Source organism: Protopterus annectens, chromosome 1.part0 (genome assembly GCF_019279795.1).
Source record: "Protopterus annectens isolate FY-2018-M chromosome 1.part0, PAN1.0, whole genome shotgun sequence".
Taxonomy (NCBI): Eukaryota; Metazoa; Chordata; order Ceratodontiformes; family Protopteridae; genus Protopterus; species Protopterus annectens.
Genome location: NC_056725.1, coordinates 884,848,387 through 884,857,507, shown reverse-complemented (window position 1 = coordinate 884,857,507; position 9,121 = coordinate 884,848,387). Strand labels below are relative to the sequence as shown.

Sequence of the window (9,121 nt, the reverse complement as noted above, 5' to 3'; positions counted from 1 at the left end):
ATGCTAATCCCCATTTGGGCATTGTTAAAAAAGTCATGACTCTAAACCCTTATTTCATGCATTGGATAGCCAATTGGCTCATAGATAGACTACAGTAAGTTAGGATAGGGAACACTATCTCAACAAAAAGCCACTCACTAGCCAAGTCCCCCAAGGTTGGTGCTGGGGCTGTTCCTCTTTGGCATCTACTTTTCAGATATCAAAGCTAATGTAAAATACCTCTGGATGACCAAGTGTATGGATGACTACAAGCTCAGAGCAATGATAGAATCCTCCAAGGGCACAAGCATCATCCAAAAGGGATTGCCATAAATTAATAGTTGGTGCCTGAGCCTAAAACGCAATGCTAAAAAATGTATAAGTGCATCCTTTGGTAACTCAGCCATCCCCGGGCATTACCACATAGACAATACACCCTTAAGAGTAGACCCAGTGGTAAGGGACTTGGGAACATGTGTGGACAATGACTTCATCATTGACCACTATGTGTCTACCACTGTAAAGAAATTATTTTTATTGCACAACTGATAAGCAAAGGCATTCAAGTCCAAGGATGTCATTGTCTCCTGTGTACTCAGCCCTCATTAGGTCAATCATTGAGTTCAATGCTTCCTTTACTATGTACCATATACAACTATTAGACTGCCCTCAAAGGTTCCTCACAAAAAGAATATTAGATGTAAACCACATGAAATACACAGACCAATAGAAAGTTTTACCTTTATACTCAGTCTACTACAGACTTTAAAAGGCATTATCTGATCCAGTAGTGATGGACTTGCTGCACATCCACAAGTCCAACAGCATTAGAAACACCAGATCCAAGGACCTAAACCTTTTTTAAAACATCTTTATTGAATTATCACTTGTGACATAGGCAAATTTACACATCTATATTAAAGTAATCAAACTGTATTAACAAGTTCATGTTTACAAACATTATACTTCACATATATTGCTCTCTCTCTCTCTCTCTCTATATATATATATATATATATATATATATATATATATTTATGTATAAAACCTAAGCAACATTACATAAATTATTCATTTCCTGCCCTTTTTTTTAGCAAGAAACATATTTATTAAACTATCACTTACTACATAGACAATCATACATTTATGTAAAGGAAAGCAAACTCCACCTACACAATCCTAATTGCAAGTGTTTTACATCACAAACCATAATGTCACACTCCCAGTTGCAAATATTATACATCACTTAAAATCTACTCAATCAGTTTCAGTCAAACATTACACAGCTCATTTAAGTCCTGTCTTCTTTTAAACCACATTCCTTCCCTGTATGTATTGTTCCCCCATTTCCCATTTTTCCTGTGTAATTTGCTCCTACCCTTTTCTAAAGACCTCAGTTACAGTTGTTTTATCTGTTACTATATTAATTACTTCTAGTATAGTTGGTTTATATTTTAATTTCTATTTTCTGGTAATTGATTTTTTGGCAGCCAACATAATTAGACACAGCAAGGCCTTACCATGTCTAGGCAATTCCAGGTTTGTATCATAGCTCAGAAAAATCATCTCCCTCGTCACACCAATCTGCCCACCCAGCATCTCAGACAGTGCATTTGACAGGGAATCCTTAAAGTCTGCCAGATTACCGCACTCTCAGAGAATATGTTCGCAATTACCTCTTTCTTTTCTGTCATACCTCAAACATTTGCTGTCAATCTGAGAAGAAATTCTCTGGAGTCTACTTGGGGTATAAAAATATCTATGTAAACATTTCCAAGCAAAAATTCTATATCTTCTAGATTTTGTTGCATATTTTGAGACATACATATATCCTCCCATTGTTTTTTTGTGAATTGCTTTTCCAATCTGTCTTTCCAATCCTTTCTAACCTCCTCTGATTGATTATTATAGTTATTTTTTTTTTATTTTACATTTGTTGACCGGGATTGTCCAACTGAACTGAATAGGCTTTTTTCAGCAGAGGCCTGGGGAGAAAAGTTTCACAAACAATACAATAAGAGGCCTGGGGAGAAAAGTTTCACAAACAATACAATAAAGTTGAAACATTAAAAATTAACAAAAAGGATACAAAAAAGTTTTTACAATAAATGTAAATAAGCAGTATAACAATGTCAGTACAATTTTGACAATAGAGCAGGATGAACAAGCATCATAGCATCATTTGCTGTTACTGTACATCGTCATGATTGAGGGAGAGAGATGAGAGATGTATATTTTAATAGAGGTGTAAGGAGGTTATTGTTCATGGTAAAGGCACCAGGTACAAGAGAGGTGAAGAAGGCTAGGAAGAGCTAAGGAGGAAAAAGAAGTAGAGGTCAGAGAGGCAAAGAAAAAACATAGTGGGCAGGTAGAGCACTGTTTTGAGGATAGTTAGGAAGATTATGAGGGCTGAGTACAGTGGCAGGACCAGTGAGTTTTTAAGTATTCTTTGATTTCTGCTTTGAATTGTTTAAGTTGACTGAGGGACCTAATTTCTAAGCGCAGCCTGTTCCAAGAAATGGTAGGATGGTAGCTATAGAGGTTCCATCCCATTTTGATCTTAGGTTTACAGATCTGTAGAAGGTCTTGGTCTGAGCTATGTAGAGTTCTAGTGGGAGAATATTGGGAGCTAAGAGGAGATAAGCTGGGGCAGGACTGGTGTAGAATGGAGTGAATAATCAGGAGCTGAGAGTGGAGAAGCTGGTTATCATGCAATATTTTATATGCTCTGCTAATTATTCCTTTTTTAATGGCAGCTTCTGTTCTAGATTCTACAAAAACTTTACCAATGTTGGTCTTTCATTTAGAACCCCCCCCTATTTCTTTCTCTTTGCCTATACTCTGATATTAGTCCTTGATAGAGGAGGCAATCTCTAACCTGCATTCCAAACAAATTATTGGCATCTTCCCATTTTATCATATTTTCCTGTCTAGTTATTTGCTCCCAATATCTTGGTTCCTTTGCCAGTTTCCTCCAATAAATTCCAGCTCCCTCTTGCCTATTGTCTATATCCCTAATTGCAGTCATCCCTGTCGGCAGAATCTCCTTTCCCATTCCTGTGTTGGCTTAGTTTACAGGATACTTTCTGCTACTTTATAGATAAAACTACTTTATAGATATAATATTCTGCACGATTACTGTTATTCTCCTTAAAGGTCTGCATTCAAAATCCCAGTCTCTTCTTGTTTTTTGAGCTTCCCCATTTCATCACCATCCTTTTCCATTTTGAATTATAGCTTTTGGCTTGTGCTATATAGAGGAGCCTTAACTGTGTAGCTCTGAAATACTCCTTCAAATTGGGGAATCCCAATCTACCCTGTTCTAATGGAAGAATCAGCTTATCCCACTTGACTCTTGCTGTCTTCCCCTCCCAGATAAAGTCCTTCAGCTCTTTATTAATTGACATCGCAACTTCTGCTCTGGTTGATAAAAGTATGCCTGAGCTGTGTATAAGACTAATGCAACTACAAACACTTTAACTGCATGTATCTTACTAGCCATATCCATAAAACAAATCTTCCATTTTCTCAGTTTTTGCATTATCTTTTGTTTAGTGTCTTCCCACATATCATTGGCTGCCACACCAGAATCATTTTAATCCATACTCCTAAATACTTCATTTTATCATGCGCCCATAAATATGTATATTACTGAACCAATTCATATGTGGGTACATAATTTACTGTTATTTCCTTTGTTTTAGCTTCATTAATTTTGTATCCTAAAAAGATTTGAAACTGTCTCAGAATGTTGCACAACACTGTAATATCTGTCTGGTTTTATCAGATATAAAATAATATCATCTGCAAATAGATCCAGCTTTTCTTGACTACCATACCAATTATATCTTTGAATTTCTGAGTCCCCTATTTTCTTTGTCAATGGTTCTAAATATAATGCAAATAACAAAGGGGAAAGAGGATACCCCTGCCTGGTTCCTCTGATCAAGAAGAAATTGTGAGAAAGGACCCCATCCTCTTTAATTTTCACCTCCAATCCCTTGTATATCCTCCTAATCGACCTTTTAATTTTTTCAGGAAATGCAAATGCTTCCATTGCCCTACTCATAACGTCCCAGCTTACTCTGTCAAATGCTTTCTTTGCATTAAGACCCACCAAACAACAATGGTATTTTCTTGCATTACCAAAGACGTAAACCTTGTTTGCAATATAAATAGAACACACAGGATGGACCTGTATATGTCTCAGAGACTATCCCTACTCTGAAACAGGCTTCCTGTCCATGTAAAACAGACCTCATCCCTGACCCTATTCAAAAGCAACCTGCATCAATGGATGGGGAATCAGAAATCTACCCCTGGCCTGGTACCTATGCCCTTATTAGACAGATATATCTTGTAAATGCTCAGCCACCTAACCACAACTGTATGTCTCTAGGTAAGTTATACTGTCTTTAACAAATGGGAAACTTGGCTATGCTTAAAAAACCTTGCAAAGGCCGTTACCTAGTAATCATCTATGAACCTGAAAGAGAACTGAGTCAGTTACTTTATTTCAACTCTTTTTTAACAATGAGGGCAGTGTCAGCTTTACACAATCCACTACATGCGATGTTTACATCCTCTTGAACAAGATACTGTGATATAGTTCTAAAGGAAATATTTCTTACTCCCATTTTTATAGAGTCTTCCAAAATTAAAACAATTTTATCTTGTGACATGTAAGTCTCTTTTATCACTGATATATTTCTCAATATGCTTGCAATAATGTTAGCGTTGTCATTAATTTAAAATGAAATGTTCATGTTTTCCAGCATTAGCAGAAGTCCCTGTGTACCTTTTTCTTGGACTGATGAGTATCCCATGGGCTATCATTAGGGGTTGTATGGAATACTTTTCAGTGGATGCTAGAACTATCCCTCCATTTTATTCACATGAGGTTATAAGTTGCAAGTAACTCATTTAACCAGAATCATACATCAGTAATAAATCCTTCAGTGGATTTAACTCCTCATCAGACTACTGGTTAATGTTTAAGGCACTGCTGCCTCCTCTTAACCAACTACCTTCTCCATGTTCAAAGTGGTTTTATTCAGCGGAACCACCACATTTTTGGTGTGGTTCTACAGCATTACTTGCCCTGGAGTTCTCAGTTTGTGATCGCACTGAACAGTGACTTATTTTACCTATAAACACCATGCCATTAATCAAGATATATGTATGTACAATAGGTGTCAGACCCTTTTACCAAAATCTGAGGTATTATTTGTAAGTATTTTACAAGTGAATACTGTGTTTACTATTGTAATAATGAATGATGATCCAAAAGGTTTTAAAAACAGGGATTACAAAGCTTTCCATAGCGAATGCAATAATATGGGCAGTAATTACCACCATCTATACAATTTTCTTTAAATATATCTATATATATATATATATATATATATATATATATATATATATATATATATATATATGTGTGTGTGTGTGTGTGTGTGTGTGTGTGTGTTTGTATATGACAAATTGTGATTAGTTATTAGAATTAAACTACACTATGACATAATAAAAGATTCTTGTGCATGTTTTTGTAACATTCTGCGTCCATAAACACCATATCAATAGGAAACCTCCATGTCTTTCAGTTTAGTCCTGCAGTAGTTTAGGCGGTATCAACACAATGAGTTTACTGGTTTCACATATGCACATATGTGATAAAACTAAGAAAGAAATGATTAAAGGATATATAACACTTTGCAACAGGGGATAGTAAAGCTGTATTCTGCAAACAGAACCAACTGCTATAAATGTTTCAGCTATGTTGTTCCCTTTACATGTTGCAATAATGATTTATCTTATAAACTAATTGTCCCAAACTTATAAAGTAGGGATGTGAAGAGTAAACAGAGTCACATGTGATTTATTTGCCTACACAACTACTGCTCTCAGATGACCTTTTACATATAGGTGCAGATATACCCCATATGTACTAGGCTATAAATTCATCTGCATTATTTCTTTTCAGTCTAGCATCCATGACTAAATAAGGTTTAAACTCAAATAAAAGTTCTTATGACTGTAGTAAGCTAAATATCTTACCAACGGACTATTCCTTTCTTGGCTCTCCAGCTGAGGAAAACCTGTTTTATAACATATATTCCTTTTATTGAAGAAAAATAACATTCTACAAACAAAATTCAAAGTATCCTCACAAATGATTGCCCTCACATGCATAAGGTCTGGACAAACAAACCATAAGCAGCAGCTTCTTGTATCAGGTTTGACAACACACCTTCATCCCAAGGAAGTAAGTGCACTTTAAAATGGGAATGTTTAACTACATTTTCTATGTGCATGCATGGAATTACACATACAGACCACCCTCCTTAGTTCCTTGGTATATCCAAGTGGGTCAAGCACATGCATATCTTTTATGTGTATGTATACAGTACATATGTGATGTCCCTGCATTGGCCCAGTATCAAGGAGCCTCAGTCCTCACCACTGTCAACAGTGAGGGACGTACACAATGGGAAGATGACTAGTACACACACAGAAAAGTACAATTTCCTTTAAGAGCACACAGAGATCAAAGTCAGTCTGGGGCTGGTTTCTCCCTCTTTCTCCAGATCCCCAATAAGACTCCCCACTGGCACAGCTATAGGGTTAAGATCTCAGCTGAGCAGTCAAGCCCAGGCCTCCAGCATCCTCTCTGTCCAACCAATGCTTTGTGTTCCTACTCAAGTCACTAACACACACGTTGAGATTTGATTTATATACAAACACAAACACATACACACACACACACACACACACACACACACACACACACACACACACACACACACACACACACACACACACACAGTTGGGGAACGCTGGCACAGGTTTAATAACTATTTTCCCTTCTGCCCAGACTATAAGGTAGTTACTGCCACCAATCCCTACTTATCATCTATTATAAGGCCCTTACAAAGAGTAACCAATCCTACTGCATAATGTTATTATTATCCAAATGGTTGTTTCTGAGCAAGTGCCAAGCTATTAGGAGTGGCCTGTACTGTGTCATGTCACCAAATACATATGCAAGTACACTAAGAGCTTAAATATTTCTCACAAATATCAATCACGAAGATAGGTTTAAATATATTTTAAATATATTTAATAATAAATAATAAAAGAACAAGACAATACTCAATAACTCAACATAGTGACTTTAGAGTTCAAAATCACAGGAAATATTTTAAAACAACATTGCAGGACTGTCTCAAATAAATACCGAAAACATCTAAACTAATCTTTACTATATTCCTATCTATATACAATAGGGATACTATGCCCTAAGTCTTACTTACAGACAACACGCAGGGAGAAGTGCTGATGATGGATGCTTACAGGTCAAAGACAAAATACAAAATGCCTAGTCTCTGACTGAAAGAGTTCTTAAATTCTTATCAGACATTACTGCTGGGTCATCTTGAATGACAACATTCTTTTTCACCTGCCTTCAGTTCCCAGGCTAACAGAAACTAACATCTCTGTGTTAAAACTATATATCTCTCAGACGTTTGCTCAGAACTGGAAGTCGTAAAACAATTAAACACTTTGATATTTTAGACCTAGCAATTACTTCTCTCCAAGACAACAGAAAAACTGCTAGCTCTAGACATTGTGTATGCTTCACTTTAACTGAGAGTAACACAATTGTAAAATGCATTTCAACTTATTTTCTTGAAGTTTTGTAAGTTAACTCTATATGTTCCAGCTTCTACTATTAAAACATACATATGCACAGGTATATAGTTCATATACATTTCTGTTCTCTTCCAGTATGGTACACTGTGGACACATCCTTGAACTTCAGTACTGTACAAACCCTGTTCAACACACACTTCTGCACCAGTAGTTTAATATACACATAACATATAGTTCTCTTACACTTGTAAGACAAGGATATGAATCATGTTGATATTCACAAATGACATATGATTATTTACAAAATTCCAATTAGTTGGGCTGGCAGTGTTGCAACATATACATACACATATAGATATACATGTGTGTGTGTGTGTGTGTGTGTGTGTGTGTGTGTGTGTGTGTGTGTGTGTGTGTGTGTGTGTGTGTGTGTGTGTGTGTGTGTGTGTATGCATATTGATTATGTATAAATGTTAGTACTATTGAATGCTGTTTTGCTACACAGCAGCAACAGCTGAAGTGTACACGTTCATAGCCATAAAGTCTTGATGCAGGTGACATGACTGTTGTTTTAGGCAGTGTTTTCATTGGAAGGAAGCAGAGTCCATTACTGCCCCTAGACAGCTAATTCCATAGTAGTGACACGTAGGCATTGCCTATGTTGACAGTGTTAATGGAATCCTGGAACATGCTGGTACCCATGTATACATGAAGACATGATCAATGTCAGTGTTCTGATGACTCACACTGTTCACCCAGCTCAACTGCCAGTCTCTCATTGGTAGGGGGTCGGCATAGTATACAGACAGATGCAGCCATATGCATATATTCTGTGTTCTAGGCTTGTATTTGTAGACTAATGAATAACAACTGATTTTCCTGTCTCTGTCTATTCACTGAATGACTTGCTATAAAAGAATTACAGTTTAAGTGCACTATGTGTTGTACCTTTGCTGCCTGCAGTCTGAGGGCACTAACCACTTGTACTTCTGCCCTGGAGTGTGCAGCGGTGCTCTTGTGTTTTGTGTACAGCTTACTCATGTTGAGCATCATTTCCTTCCATTGCTGCACCTACAAACCCTTAGTCCATGCCTAAAGTTCTGTGCTTAACGTACCATTGCTATGGATAGCTAACAGACTGTGCCATTGCTCAGAGTATCATCCATGCCCTCACTGTGTACTGTGTTCTGACTGCTAGGTGTCCAGCTCAACCTATGAATCTTACACCTACACCTGATATTCTTCTGCATTAGATGGCCTCTACACTGCCACTGCTGCACAATATACAGGTTGTCTGGGACTCCAGCTGCTTTTCCATAATAGGCTGTTACTGCTAGATTGACATTCAGCAGGGTAAAAAGCATAGACATAATAAAGATGAAACATTTACCATTCCACAGTGAGATAAAATATAAAACTAAGACCGCAGTGAATGACAGTCATGTACATGTCATGCATGGCATTCTTATCACAATACTACTATAGTTCA

General features: G+C 36.9%; 1 protein-coding gene across 1 annotated transcript in view; it reads right to left on the bottom strand.

The window, feature by feature from the left end:
* Positions 1–9,121, bottom strand: part of LOC122796908 (CD109 antigen-like) — a 969,469-nt gene that overhangs the window by 714,886 nt on the left and 245,462 nt on the right. The window lies entirely within an intron of this gene.